We start from the raw sequence: 15,961 nt of genomic DNA, 5'->3' as shown, positions 1-15,961 counted from the left end.
GACCTGAACTGTCCAGTCAAGAACAGCCAACATCATCCTCCAAGCCAGCAGCTTAGTCACTTGGCCCATAAGACCTTAGAGCAAGATAGCGCCCAGCAGCACTGAGATGTGCAAAGAAATCTTTCCAAGCTGTGCTTGGGGTTCGGGATACTGGCTGCCTCTCCAGCAGTAACTAAAACAGGTTCCTCTCCTTAAGCCTCTGACAATGAGATCAGACCACATACTCCTGGAATGAAGAGTCAGGACGGAGGGGCCACACCTGGCCACTAACCCTAAATTGCAAAATGTGGCCATGCTTCCTTCTGTCGCCTGGGGTGCTGTCTGGGTATGAGACCTTACAAAATGAGCCACAGAACTTGTAGGCTTGGTAGAAATCAATCTTCCATGAAGACTATCTTAGAATACTAGGACTTCCCCTTCCCCCGGCCCAGCAGGGGTTCAATGTGCTCCAACAATTGTGATGCGTCTGTGGCCAACACTTGAGGATAAAGTAACGCTGATGTTTCACCATTTCACGGTGACATGTTTCCATACTTATTTTCATACAAATGAGGTTGAGAGTACATGCTACCCCAACCTTAAAAGGGAGGGAAGTATCTTATCTGTTGACTTTCTCAAAACAAAACTAAGGGGTAGGTAAGCGATTTGGGCTGGTTTTAAGTCCACTGACTTTTATTCCCTGATGGGAGCTAAGTGACTTCAGCTGTAGCTTGACTTCTAACCGCAGACCTGGGCTTAACTACACTGATGTTAAGCTGCCCTCATCTGAGAATCATTTCTGAGGCTTTCCCAGCTCCACTGAAGCATGCCTGATGTTGGGGAATACCAGCTGAATGACTTCTGCAGACAGAGGAACGGACCCTGAACCTGGAAGTGAGGTGTTAACTGGACTGCTTGGGGCAGCTCCCAAATGCTGCTGCGAACAGCCAACAGATGCAGCCCACTCTGAATGCAGATGGAGCCAGTGCTCCTTCTGGAGAACTTTGAAATGCAAAAGACCAGAAAATGGCCTCTAAGCATTCATCCTAGAGCGTAGATTAACAGTGTGGGCTGTTGCCTAGCCTTTGCAATTTGCCATAAACATCAATACATTCTGAAATCGCCTTAAGGGGCAGAAAATGCTGCAATTCAAAGTGTATGTGCTTAATGACAGGAAGCCACTAAAAATCATCCCTGTACTAGTCACAAGCCTGCCCTTCTGGTCTGCCTTCTGCAGTCTGCCAACCTCTCTATGCTGGAAAGAATCTCCTTTAGGGATTTTTTTCTGGGCAAAATAGAGTATGAGGCCTTATGTCAGTGGGTTGACAATTCCTCCAGTGAAGCAATGTACATGAAGACTACAACACTCTAAGCTTGCCTCTTTTTAAGTTTTGGGATACATGTAAAATGCAGGTTTGTAGCTGTCTTTTAATTTGGTGCATCTATAGTCCTTTTGAGATGTTGCGTAGAAAGTGTTTGGGTTAACCTTCGTATATCGAAGTCCATAGCCTTATGATCTTGGCCATCTTGTGCCCCAAATCTTGCCACCATCAAATGTGTAAATATCAGTAAACTGAGTGTGTAGCCAGGAGGCCAGCCTCGCTTGTGAGCTGTTCATAACCTTGTGACATCTGTGCTTGGGCCACGTGGATGTCATCCTGCCAGGGCTCTAGTTCTGGTGTCCTGATAACACCAGGTCCTCATAACATCTGGGGCTCATAACACCAGGATGCCATCCTGGTAGCTCTGGATGTTCCTGTGTTTGAATTTGGAGGTGCTGGGTTCTGAGGACACTCATTGCAGTTCCTGGGAGACAAAGCTTGTAACTCCTGGTTTAAAAGCCTGCACCTGTGGGTTCAGGTGGGGAGAAACTCCTGAGGCTACCATCTCCATGAGCCTTCTGTGCCCCCTCCCTGAGTGAGGGACTCTTGAGGATGTAAGAATTGTTCTTAAACACCTCGGTCATCTAAACAGTGGGTCTTGTCAGACTTACAAGAATATTTAGAGTATCTTGACTAAGGGCTTTCAAGAGTCTTGAGTGACAAGGATCAGAGCTGGGAGGTACACAGCTTTAAGGGCAACATAACAGCAGTCTCTGCCCTTAACTAGAATCCACTCTTTTAGGGGCAGCTGTTGCTCCCGAGTTGGGAATCACTTTGATGTTGGACATTAGGAGAACAAAACATGCCTAAACCATGCTGTTTGGGAGGATCTTATTCTCCAAAATTAAGGTCCAGGCAGGAGCTAAATGGACTACACTGAGCAATCCTTGCACTTCAAGTAGGCCCCCTTAGAATTGGCTTGGATCACCGTGGGTTTGGGTTTACCTAGAGTTCAGGCCGAACTGCTTTACTTTCTCCTGACCCATGCCCCACATCTGGTTTTGGTGTTGACTTAAAGGCTTTGGGAGGCTATTCTAAGACATTCTCCAACCCTTCAGAGTTGCTGCTTCGTGCCTTTATGACCCTGAGCCTAGCCCAGCAGCTAGTATGGATTTCACTTGTAAAAGTTGTATTAAGCTCACAAGAACTACCGAAAATTGGACTACCTACCAAACATTAGCCATGGGCTTTGGGAGTAAGATGCATGAGAGAAGTGTGAGTCACTGGTCTGCAAAGAGGTTGCCAGCTGCTGGTTGTAGGGAGTTAGCCCCGTAAGAAGGGGGCCCATCAGAAGGCAGCAAGGGTTTGTGCTGAAGCTTCCAAATATGGGTATCCTTGCCCCATCTGTGTGTAGTCAGAGGATTGGAAGCTAACTGAAGTCTAAAGGAGACCACCGAACCTGGAGCTTCCAAGTTTCTGCTTGCTGGTCCTAAACTCCACTTTGGAGAGCCATGGAACCTGGGTGGCTGTGACAGGCAGCCATATTCTTGCTGCCTCGTTCCCTGCCCAATGAAGCTGACTGGGGTTCATAACACATGCAAGGTGATAGCTGGCCTTCACCTTCTACACTCGCTGTCCTTGGGTGGGTGGGATCTTTCCCATATTTTTGATCCAAGAACAAGTATTCCTATAGTGCTCACAGCTAAACATAACACTGGTATAAAATCATAGAAGTTGACTAAGGAAACTGAACTTCAGGTTAATAGCACTTTGATGCTTGGCACCTAGCCCAGGAAGGTAACTGCCTTGAAGTAAACAAGCAGCTCAATCCAGAGTGTTGCCTTGCTGAGCTAGAGACGGAATGCTAGGATATCTGGGCCTGGACCAATGGCCTGTCTTTCTGTGGCACAAAATCCTGATAAGTCCGGAAACCAGGCCATGTGAAACGCGTATACCAGCTGTGAATCTCAAAGTGACAGAGGGGTTAGGATGACAGGATCCTCATGGGCATTTAACCTGGGTCTTGGATGACATGGCATCCAGCTGAGCATTCCTGTGGCTGGATCAGCATCTCACTTCTTCCTTGTAGTGAAGTGGCATATCCAGGTGCTGCCCAAATGTCACGCACCCTTTGTGTGCAAATGTTATGGCTGGTATAAAACTGCAAAATGTGGGAGACCCGGGGCACGGGTGGGGCCCTAGAGATCCTCGTCTCCAGTGCTCCTCCTTACTTGCTTTACTCCAGTAAACTTGAAGTTAATGTGAGATTACTGTGCATGGAACAAGAACCACAGAATCGCAGTTGCATAAGCTTCAAAACCATGACTAGGAAGTTCCTAGTGGAGTTAGGGAACAGGTCTGATGGCCTCATCGGTTCTGGTTGTGCCTGAAGGTAGGGGGTCACTGAAACATTTCTCTGCTTGTAGCTTCTATGGAAACAAGCTGCAGGCGCCTGGTGTGGCTATCTACTGTAAACATGCCAGGTAGGTGGTCTGTCTCCTACTTGTAAGGTGGGCTGCCAAAAGAGCTATCAGCTCTTGACCTAAATCATAGACTAGTATCTCCTGATTCTTTCCTCCAACCAGGAAGCACACTTGTGTCACCTGAACCGGAAGGTGGTACCTCAGCTTGTCTTCTCTAGTGACAAGATTACTGACATTGGCAATAACATGATGGTGCCCTCCCTGGAAGCATCACTTTCAAGGGATCAAGAGTGATCTCCTCAGTAGATCTCTGGTGTGCTCACAGGACAGCTTTGAAAACTAGGGCTCTCATGGGTGCATCTTCCTATGTAGTATTGGGGTACACCTTTGGGATGGGCAGTGAATAAGAACACTGGAAACCGTCTTTGTTCAGTCCACCCCCTCAGATTCCTGACTTCTGGAGCCCCCCTGAGAGCGGCAAATTGAGATTAAAGCACTCAGTTCTTAAGACCGTAGCAAAACCAAACTGCTTATGGGCCAAATGGTTGGAGTATAAACAAGTTCATCAAACTTATTCTTATTCCAGCGAATTCTGAGTCAGAGTGGATACCAACGGAAGAGAACTCCCAGGAAAGTGACCAGGCTAACGTGGTCAAATTTACTGTCTCCAGAGCTTTGTATTAACAGTAATCTCTTAAAAACCCAGGTGGTTTGGAGTAAGACTGAGAACTTTAAAAGAAAAAGTGGATCTGCCAGTTCTGACTCCTCTCCCCAGCATAACAAAAGTATAGCTTGGGGTTTCCATCAGGAATCATAGATTTTTTGGGGGGAAAAGGGGTGGCCAATATTGACTTAAATTATTAGACCACTTGAAGGCAAAATTGGTCTTTGCATCTATTCATCTCAAGTCTTAAATCCCATGGTTGTGAGTGGAGGAGGAGAAGGTCTCATTCCTACTATGATCCAGTAGCTTTGTCTGTCTTTGCAAATGATGCTGACCCCATGTCACTTAATACAATGCTTTCCCCCTTCCAGGACAGGCCTGGGTCCTGATCTAAAACATCAGACCCAGGGGTATTGAAGATATCACTTCCAGGAGTGACCTGTCCTGATGACTTGGGAGTAAAACCCGTGGCAGATACAGGCCTGCAGCCTCGTGCCCAAGCCTTGAGTCCTAGATCATCCCCTCACACAAAAGGAGGGTACCCCTGCCTTGCATGATCCTCAACACCTCCAGAGGTGGAACTTGGATGAGTCTGACAAATGCTGTCAGGATCCACAAGGCTTGGTCTCAGCCCACAAAGGTCCTGAGAGTGGCTCTAGCAGGAGCTGCAGTTTCTAGCCCCCAGGGCATCAGGGGATGAGGACACAAGACCCTCAGCTTGAGACCCAAAAGACCCAGAGAGATGTTAGTGCTTGAAGACTCGGCTCCTTCCTGCCTCTTGCCTGGAGGCTCCCCATCGGCCTAGGGGAAATGGCCTGATGTTGTCAATGAGGTTCCATGTTACACATGTCACGGTATTCAGGGAAGTTTTCCCATGTCTGGGCCGCTCAAGCAGGTGAACACATCAGCACCTGTCCCCACACCTGGGAGCGTCTGAAACCCTGCCAGGCCACACCGCCTCTCCTTTGGCCGGCATCATTTGCTCTTCCCTCATGGACCCTCCAGGGCGTCTCCGTGGAAGGTATGTTGGGGTCCACATTGCTCTCGGGGCACTCTCCGTCCTGGAGAAAGGCATCTTCTCTGTGTTCTGCACATCCCTTGCCTCTCTCTGGGAACTCTACCTCTTCACAGGCCCTGATCTTCCAGGGCCCAGGACCTCAGCAAGGGGTCGTTTTCGGTACTATTAGTGGTGACATGGAGTGCTCATCGGATCTCTGCCCTGCTGGGATCTGAAAACTCGTAGTTCCTCTGAATGCCTCCTGAGGAAAGTAGATTCTAAGTCTCTCTGCCGTGAGGATGTGGTCTGAGGAGACTCGGGTCTGAACATTCGAGGGTCTGGTGGTCCACATGCTCCTGGTTATCTTGTCTCCTTTGCAAGCTGTTCTTGGCTGGTCCTCATAGCCCCAGCTGAGGCTGTGCTTTGGGGACACCTCTGTACCCCATGGCTTCACCTGATACCTGTGCTCCTGTTCCCTCTTCCTGTCTGCACCTCTAGTAGAGCTGCTGACCTTCCACAGGCATTCTCCAATACCTGCTGCCTGCCCCTATTGGGAGTCTCATAGGTGTTTCAAATGCAGGTGATTCTAAATGGAGTTCAACTCCCCTACACCATCTGCATCTCTGCGATTCCCCCATCTCACTCTGCTGTTTTAGAATGAGAGTAAGACATTACTTTTTAGTTTCCCTTTGTTCCATTGACTTATTGATGCCTGGACTTGAGCAACTATGCAGAGCCTAATGGCAAGGAGGGGCTGAGGGGCAAGATGGTGACCCCTTCCTGTTGGGCTTTAATCAGCAATGCTGCACTGCTGTGAGTCCCTCTTGGGTGCAGTGGCCACTCCAGGGCATTATCCCCTTCAGGCCCCAACCCCACCACCCTTTTCATCAGATCTGAAATCTGCCTGATGACTGAGGCGGCCCTGAGTAAGGGATCATCCATGTTCCAAGGGGTCAGACCAAGCCTTATATGGCTCTCAACACAGTGAATGAGCCACTGAGAAGAGCAGGATCCACAGCACATCAGCCTGCCCTAAGCCTCTCCCCAAACCACGGGGACTGGGGGGGGAGCAAGGCCCAGTGTAGGAACTTAGCCTGTGCAAGCTTGGCAAGTTACACTGGTATATGTGATTGATTGGGATGGCAAAAGTTAGATCTACCAGCTTTTTAATAGTATGTGTACTTTAATGAAAAGCTGGGGGGCACTCAAAGGAAGCCTTGCAGAAACCAGTGAGGGGTCAGACTGGAGTAGAATCCAGAATCTTGTGTTGGAAAACAATTATCTTGGCATCCTCTGATAGCTATGAAGCCCTAAACCCCAAGACAGCTAATGGCTCTGCCTCCTCTCAGGTGGCACCCTCATTCTGTAATGAGTCCTCAATACAGTCACTCTGGGAGATTCAGGAATTCTACCACACTTCCTGGAAGCAGGCCAAGTCAAGAGTCATGCGCTCTGGTGATCAAGGGGGTTTCAGGGGAATCTGCAGCCGGTCTCTAGGACCTAGCCTTAACAACTCCAACTGCCGAGAATGGGGCAGACTTGCCAACTTGGACTGTCTGGAAAATTCACCAGCCTGTCTATCCTTTTGTTATTTCACTAAGAGAAGGTAGATTGAAGGAATGTGAAAATGAACATATCCACGAAACCATGACCCAGGAAAATGAGTTCTACCGGCAAACTACATGCTTTCTCAAGTTGCTATCGCCAAACATGACAATGACAAGTGACTCTCATCTACCTCATTCTGTGTATATTTCTATTAACTCATGACTTATGTTGTATGTAGCAGTTTCTCCCTATTTAGTATTTTATCTGCATGTACTCCAGCTTATCCATCCTACTGTTGAACTATACTCGGGTGGTAGCTTTGACTATTACAACTGGTGCTGTCAAAACACTGGATGTGAACTAGTACATACACATATGCTGTCCTGCTGTGTATATGCTTTGCAGTGAAATCTCTGGGTCATGGACCACAGTTGGCTTCGGGGCACACACGAAGCAGTTGTCCAGAATGTCATACTATGTTCCTGGTATGAGAGTTGCAATTGCTGTTCCTATTCAGTGCTTCATAATTCAGTCACTAACATCAGCCCTGCTGGTGGCTCGGAGCAGTTTCTCATAGTAGCCTTCTGAATTACTAAATGTATTAAGTTATAATTATCCTGCTGCATAACAAATACACACAGTATTGTCAACATGAGACAAATATGATCAGACTTATTAAATTGCTGCAAAAGTAATCACAGGTTTTGACATTACTCTTAATGCGAAAAACCAACTACTTTTGCACTGACCAATACATTCTGCCACTTTGTTTGCTAGGACAGTACAAGGAGTGGTCACTATGGCAACAATCACTTATGAGGGATGGGGCACATAGGGAATGGTGGCCCTCTCCCTTCTAGAACCTGGGACCCAGTGGGTAAATGGGTAAACAAAGACTTCTGTTCTGGTTGCAAGATGGAAGAACATCTTCCCCCAGCTCCAAAAATGCTGTGAGTTGGTTCTTCCCTATTCCTGTAGGTCTCAGTCCTATAACTGTAGACCTGAGTTACAATGGGGGTCCTTCACTCACTTGGATCTAGAGCAAATTTTTGTCCTTTCCCAGGAAGCCATATTTGTTTGCTGGGTCACTGAGTTGGCCCTCTTCCCACTCTGTGTGGTTTCACATGCTTGGTGTGGCCTTGGGCACCTTGAGGCTGACCACACAGCTAGGTTGGAAGTCTTCCACCATCCATTCTTCTAGAGTGGAAGCAACTGGCAGACAAGGCTCCCTTCCTTAAGGTGGGCTCTGACTTTTTAAGACAATCCCTAAGAAAATCCTCATTCCCCATAAGGTAACACTTGCAGAGCATCAGCAGGAATTTCAGGGGTCCCCCCAGGCTCCTCTACACAGCTGCTGCTGGTGTTGGCCATGTCACCTGCTTCCAGGGTAACTTGCCAAGGGTGGTGGCAGCACCCCTGCCTGAGCATCTCCCCAGGCCCTCTAAGGATAAAAAGTGAGTGTGAAGGCATCAGGGGATGACAGTCGCTCACTAAGAACACCAGAGATAGAACAAGGATTGCTCCCCGAAGAACAAGGTAATGGCAAGCCCTGTTCTCATGTCCTTCCCAACCTGGTAGGACAAGGATGCAAAGCATGTTGAGATGGAAAGCAAGGGACTCCTTGGTTGATGCCCTAACATATTGGGTTGCAGTGTAACTTTGTTACTAGGGAAGAACACCAAAATGACTTCTAATCTTGCCCCTATCTCCTGAGCAGAACTCGGATCCCTCGTGTTCTACACAGGCAAGGAAACTGCATTTGTGGCTCTCTGGTTACCTGAAGCTGTGTGCTCTTTAAGAAAGCCAGGGCAGAGAGCTGCAGAAATGAACAATAACAGTCTCATAAAGCTGCAAATCACTTGGGCCACAGTCTGAACCCAGGAAAATGGGCTGGAAGTGCAGAGATGGGTGCACCAGTGCATCTCATGGGAACTTGGCCTGGTAAAGGAGCCCCAGCGAAATGGGACAAGACCCTGGCTCCAAGCCTGTTGGTGCCATCTCGGTCCTGGAGAGTGGGCACCGCACAGAAGATACCACACTCAAAGCCGCCTCCTAAGCCTAGTGGCCAACCCCTGTGCCAAGAAATGACTCCTGTTCTAGGTGCTAGGACTGGAGCTCCAGGAAGCCTGATGAGGAGCTAGAACCTCCCACAGGCTTGTCTCTGGGGAGCCAGGAACCAGGGACTCCTGATAACACTGGGAGTATGTGTCTCTGCCTACCTCCCCAAGCTGGTTCTGGTGTGGTTTGTGGGTCTCGGCTCAATGCTCCTATAGTCACACTGGGATGGGTTACTACCTAGATGTGATGCTGTACCACAGAAACATGCTGCTCAGTAAATGAGCAAATTAAAGCTACCAGTGTCTCCCTTTGACCTACTTTTTTCTTTATCTGGACAGTAAGTTATTCATTGAATTGAATTCTATGTGTAATAGAATTCTGCTGAACATATAACTGAATGAGGTGATGTTGACCTACAGCATATGGATGCTAGTCTAAATATTGAAATATCTGCAGCTGTAGTGTGGCTAGCAGAACAAGCATGACCCTGCCAGCCAGCAGGTTATATCCTAGAGAACAGAGATAAGACTGCATAGATACCAAAGTAGGTGTCGTGTTGAGGCCAAAGAATGGGGGGATGGCAAGGCCTCATAAACCTTCGTAAGGACTTTGTCTTCTACTTTGAATGAAATGGAAATGTATTGGTGAACTTTGAATGGTAGACCTTATTTTAAGGATCTCATTGGCTCTGCATGGAAAACAGCTTGCAGGGGAAGACAAACCACTTGGGAGCATCATGCACAAAGTCAAGGTATAAAGTGACAGCTTAGTTCAGGTGTGTGTGGATGTGGAGGTGACAACTGGTCAGATCTGAGCCCATGTCGAAGGGTGGAAACTTCTGTATACTTGTGAAGAAGGAAACTTGTATGGGAGAAGTTTTGGGAGAAAGTATAGGTATAAGTTTGACATGCATAAAAGGAAATAGTCAAACTGCTGTTTGCTGGCTCTTAAAATTCTATTTCAAACTGTATACAAATTCCACTCCAGACAGCAGTAAAGAATGAATTTCTTATGCCAACTAAAAGTAATGGAGAGAAGGAAATGGTTGAGTCTTCAAGCAAATAGCAATAGTTAGGGCCATCCTTCCTGAGTTGAGGGAGAGGTGGGTTGGGGAGTGGTAATTGGCTATAATAGTGAAAATTAGCCTTCACCCCTAATGAGGGTCCTCACTGTGACCCAAGGGTTAAGTGTGGTGTGGAACGACACTCACTGGCTGAGTGAAGTCGAAACTTGAAGGGTAGTTCATCTAAAAGGTCAAGATGGGGACCTACCGGTAACTATGGGAATTGACTTGGGCTCTTGTGTGGAATGGAAGGAAAGGTTTTGGGAGTAAAGTCGGGATAATGAGGCAGACTCCTCTGGCCACATCAACATATGTGTTGACCTAATTGTGGCAGTGCTGAGGAGAGGGAGAAGAGGTGCAAACGGGGAGTCCAGGAATGAGGGATGGATGACCCAGCAGTTGGAGCATACATGCAAAAGTGGTTAAGAAGATGGAGAAAGTTCTCTCATTCCTGTGACACTGGGAACGTGGGAAGAAATACTATAGAAAAGGCTGGCCATGAGCAGATGCCATGCCCTTGAGGAGCAGCCAAGTTTCTTTTCCTGAATCCTGGGAGCTCCCAGGAGTTTGGGACTCTGGGCTTCCTTTTGGCAGAGTTGTCAAATTCTCAAAACCAGATGTGTGTCCTAGGCGATAAGGGTCCAGGCGTCTTAACGGTTGTCTGATTCCTACTCTTGGGTACAACACTTCATAGAATTGTTTTCCACCTTTCTTGTCTGACTTCTGTGGTTAGAGTAGACCCTGGAGCTCTAGACCCATTTTATTCACACAAATTTGTTCTTAGTCATCCATAAAAATGTGACTTTTCTGCTTATCTGACCGTTTTTAAAGCCAGCTGACTTGAACTCTGATTTGCCCTGTTAAAGTACAATAGGTGCTGAAGATAAGAATCTAGAAATGGGCAACTTATCTAGAAAGGATGGTTCTTAAGCCAGAATTCCTCATTTGAGCTGGTCCACAACATGCATTTAGGGTTTCTCCTTTCCTCACTTCTAACAGGGCTTAGGTATTCAAGTCCTGTTAAATACCAACACTGTCCTCCCTAACTCCAAATGAAGGAAAACAATACTGGAGACAAAGTTGCTATGAGGCTAACTTTCAGTTGAACAGAATACTGAACCCAAAAGATAACCAGAGTTGTTGTTATGCTAGAATCAATCATAAGACTCAAATCGGGATCCTGAGCTTAGAACCCCTCCCAGTCATGGGTCTAATCTGGGAAAGCCTCCTGTGAGCCTTATTGTGTCATACTTGGCCTTTGACCCCACCCTGTGTGTTTGCTCTGAGAGGGTTATGGTATTACTGTGTCTTCTACATTCTAGCATCTTACTTGGGAAGGTCCTATTTTGAAAGAACCATTGGTATCTTTGGCAAGCTCTCGGGGATTGTGCCTCTTAGCTCCTTAATGACAATTCAGAGCTAATAGCATGGTGAAGGCCTTAGAATTTCCGAGATGGTTAGATCTTGAGTTTCAGAAACAAGACTTGGTGCATACAGACCCAGAAATTGACACGGTTCTCCAGAGACTACAGAAATGTACCTATGGAGTGTGGCTTCATGGTGACAGGTGGCACTGGCAAGAAGGACTCCAGGAAGGCTGAGCTGAGAGAACTAGAGGGACTCTGAAGGGTCTTTGTCCTGGGGGAGATTGTATATCCTTGGGAGAGAGGTAGCAGACTGCCTGGGAGATGGCGTTGTAGAACTTGCCATATCCTCTGATCCCAAAGAAAACTCGGGAAATTGAAGGGGAAACTCGGTGTTAGTAACCACACTTAGTGAAAAATGTCCTTGACCAAGGACAAAGGCCCATCCACTCCGGTGTTGCAGCTGGGCTAGTCTCTGTTCCTGGGGCTTCAGAGCAGCAACATCGGGCAGTCAACATCAAACTAAATGGCATGTGGCCTTTCAGTTCACCTCAAGATCCAACTCCTGTTTAGGGTGAAGCCAGGCTCTGGGTGTGCCCCGGGGTGGGAGTCTAAAGCTGCCTATGTTCCAAGTTGACATGAGAGGGTCAAATTCGTCTTTCAATCGAATGATAATCTGAACCTAAGTCAAAGGCTGAAATCTAAAGAGAAGCCCCCTACCAGCCCCCACCTCACCTGAGGGACATCGAGGGGGCCTCCTCGGATGATGTATCCCCACACAGCATGCACACAAGTCTGGCAGGAAGCTCCTTGAGAAGCTCCTTGAACTCCTTTCAGGTTCAAGCTGGTTGATTGAGTCCTAGTGCCTGTGCACAGATTCAACAGATCTGTCGCCCACATGGTTAGGATTCAAATCTAGCCAGACACTGTTGAACAGGCAGAAGTCTGAAATCATGAAATGGGACTTAGGTCCGCAGCAGCAGGATTCTTCTCTAGAGTCTCAGGACCAGCCCCTCCTGCGTCTCGTGCTGCCTCTGCTCCTACAGCAGCTGACCACTGACCTGGGGGCCCTCATCCTGGAGCTGCTCCCACACCTTCTCTAGCCCCCCACCCTGCTGGTGATGGTGCTGCTGTTGTCTCTCAGGAAAAGTGCTCTGTGCTGCAGCACAGAGCAATCTGGACACATCTTCCAGAGTCCTGGTGTGCAAGCCCATGGGTTTAGTCCAGTCTTTACCAGCTTTCGTAGATCTCAGTTCAAATCAGACCAGAGATTGTTGAACATGCAAAAGTTAACCACAGAACTGGATTTAAATCCACAGCCACAAGGAAATAAAAGCCACATACGTTACCATGCTGCTGCTTATAGCTCATATGGTGAATCTACTTTTTAAAAGCCTGTGTGAGTGAACTTGGGACACTAAGGGAAGCTCCAGAGGCCTTAAGGCAGAAATAAACTAGTAATATATCGAGGCCCACCTTTTTGAGGACACAGAAAGGAATAGGGTGGTCAGATCAAAAGATGAGGTTCTTGAACTTCAGCCTGGGCAAGTCCATAGACCCTTCCGGGAAGCAAACAGTATTTCTTACCCTCTGGATTGTCACCAGGGTGTAGGTATGGGTTCAAGCACAGCCTTTGTGATGACACAGTAACCCTGCCTTAGCAGCCTGACAAACGTCAACATACATCATGTGAGTGAAGGCCTTCCAGTTCAAGAGCCCTTGACAAGGGGTAGCAGGTGGGGTTTGTCTTATGGTCAACACCAGCTGGAGTCCAGTCCAGCAGACTAGACTCTGGGGACTATAGTAGCTACAAGGCCTAAGCTGTGTGAGAGCCCCTAAAGTGAGCCAGGGGAAAATGCCCTAGAACCACTCGCTCCTACTTCCTGAAGCTACTGTGAGGGATGGAGACCTCCCTTGGGGACCAACCCTCCTGGTACAGAGATCTTGCACCAGGAATAGATGAGGCTTTCTATGAGATGGGCTTGGACATGGAGAACAAGTGTGGGAACTCGAACACAGAGGGCAGCAGCTCATCTAAAACTGGTAGCTGGAAACCACCCCTGAGATCAATCTCCTCGGGCAGGTAGCTTTCCTTTGCCTCCTGTCTCCATGCCCCCCACCACAGACACTTGCAGTCCCTAAAGACTGACTTCCTCACTCTTCCATGTTCTTTGACCTCTGTATTAGGGTTCTGTAGAGGGACAGGATTAATAGGATAAATGTGTATATATAATGGGAAATTGATTAGAACTGACTCTTATCACAAGGTAAAGTCCCACGATAAGCCATCTGCTGCAAGCTGAGGAGCCAAGGATGTCAGTCTGAGTCCCAAAACCTCAAAACTGGGGAAGCTATACAACAACGCAGCCTTCAGTCTGTAGCCCAAGGCTTCAGAGCCCCTGGCAAGCCACTGGTGTATAATCCAAGAGTCCAAAACTGAAGAACTTGGAGTCAGATGTTCGAGGGCAGGCGGCATCCAGCACAGGAGAAGGCTGGAGGACTCAGCCTGTCTAGTCCTTCCACGTTCCTCTGCCTGCTTTCATTCTAGCCATGCTGGTAGCTGATTAGATGGTGCCCACCCAGGTTGAGGGTGGGTCTGCCTCTCCCAGCCTACTGACTGAAACGTTTAATCTCCTTTGGCAACACCCTCAGACACACCCAGAAACAATACTTTGCATCCTTCAGTCAAGTTGACAGTATTAACCATCACAGCCTCTCATTGTGTTTGGACAATGAGAAGCTCCACATGAGACGGAGGGACAAAGAGCAGAGTGTGCATGACTCTGCCTCCATCAAAGGTCATCTTGAGCTGCCTGTTCAACTGAAGGTGGCTGCAGTGCCAAGGTGGTTGTCTGTGTCCCAAAATCCATCTCCAAGCATCTGTAACACACCAAGTCTGGGAATAGCTCCTGTTCTTCTGGGCATCTGTAACACCCCAAGTCTGGGAAAAGCTCCTGTTCTTTGGGATTGCTAACCTGTATGCCAGCGGTCCTCAGTGTGTTTCCTTGGACCATCAATTGCCTGGAAACTTACTGGAAATATGAGTTCTTGTTTTCTCCTACCCACCCCCAACTATGAGAGCAGAAATTCCTGGGGGTAACCTAGCAACTGGTGCCTTAACAAGCTCCTCCAGAAGATTCTGATGCCCACTAAAGTCTGAGCTCTCCTGCTCAGGATCACAAAGATTTCCTTGTGGGCCTGACAGGCTCACATCCTGTCAACTTGGATTGAAGGATGCAAGGTATTGTTTCTGGGTGTATCTTCGAGGGTGTTGCCAAAGGAGGGTCCCATTCTGCATGGTCCCTCCTTGAATCGCTGAGTTCAAGGGGCCACGTGTTTCCTGTCAGATCTCCTCTGATGCCTCAATGCTGTGGAGCTACACCTATGTTGTGGCTATTGATCACTGCAGCGATGTGGCTGCAATGAAGGACAGATGCCTTAGGTTTCTGGATAATACTTAAGGTAGTGTTTCCAGGATGAGTGTCTTTTCCTCCCATACTAAAGAGCCTTAGGTAGCTCAGCCCAAGTTACTATACAGGGGAGATGATGGCATCAAACAGCCTCATTGTCATGGAGGCCCTGTTGGGAATAATGAAGGCAGACTCTGTCTCAAACTGTGTAGCTTATCACTGATGCCTACAAAGTCGCCATCCCCTAATACAAAACTATAGATAGGGAAGCCATGGCTGACTGCCAATTCTGTCACTGCAGAGGTTGACATCCCAACTGGGAATTCCCCGTAGGATCCCAGTCTGGATACTTGGGCTCAAGACCTGATATTTGGTTGGGAACAAGACCCAGGTGCCTGTGCCATTGGGCAACATCCTGTTGGTAGGATATCACTGAGGATACAAAATTACCTTTCCTGGCCTCTTGTTTTGATGCTATAAACCTATCATCTTGGGCCTTAAGTAGTGGTTCACAAGCAAACCAGGGTACATGGAAGGAAAGATGCCTAACAGTGACTCATCTTTAGAAAACGGATGATGCTCTGTCATTCCCCAAAACAGATCTGAGTTATAGCTACCCCTAGGCACAAACAGTCTGCATATGAAATGAATAAACCTAAAGCAATATTGTCTTGCAGGATATATACCCCCTTTCACATCAGAGCTGTGTGTGGCATGAGTTGAGGGTGGGGGTGAAGCTCAGTGTTGGGAGCAGGCACCGTGGATGCCTGAACTTTCCTGCTGAAGTCTGGAGCCTTCCAGACCTGAGATGGCTCTTACTGTATTGGCATTTTACTGTGCAATACAATGCTTTTTGGCCTGCCTGGTATATCAGGTGGCATCCAGCTCGTTGGTCAAAGTTCAGCCACTGGGACTCTTCAGCATCTGATAGTCTTTTAGGTGTTTATTGCTACCAAGACCCTGAAAGAAAACAGGAGTTAATTTTTAAATGTAGAGCACTTACTGGCAGAAATAAGCACAGCTCAGCCATCTCCTGGAACCCATGTTGTCATTCAATCTGGGCTTTCCAGTAACTGCACGTAGCCTCTGCCGCAGGCTCCCACTAGCATACCTGCTGAGACACAGGACTTGAG

The 15,961-nt window shown here is 47.8% G+C and overlaps 1 long non-coding RNA gene across 6 annotated transcripts in view; it reads right to left on the bottom strand.

Moving 5' to 3' along the window:
• The window catches only part of LOC105475015 (uncharacterized), a 37,509-nt gene extending 24,487 nt beyond the window's left edge, over positions 1-13,022 (bottom strand). For 3 of the 6 annotated variants that reach the window (XR_011606429.1, XR_983065.2, XR_011606431.1), the window contains exon 1: positions 12,895-13,022. This is a non-coding gene — a long non-coding RNA (uncharacterized lncRNA). Of the gene's footprint in view, positions 1-12,153; positions 12,474-12,894 lie in introns of those variants that run through there. The other 3 variants (XR_011606432.1, XR_011606430.1, XR_011606433.1) reach the window with 3 other exon arrangements.
• Between the last annotated feature and the right edge of the window lie 2,939 nt (positions 13,023-15,961).

This window comes from Macaca nemestrina, chromosome 8 (assembly GCF_043159975.1).
Source record: "Macaca nemestrina isolate mMacNem1 chromosome 8, mMacNem.hap1, whole genome shotgun sequence".
NCBI lineage: Eukaryota > Metazoa > Chordata > Mammalia > Primates > Cercopithecidae > Macaca > Macaca nemestrina.
The sequence above is the reverse complement of the archived record's forward strand: the minus strand, read 5'-3'. Positions and strand labels throughout refer to the sequence as shown.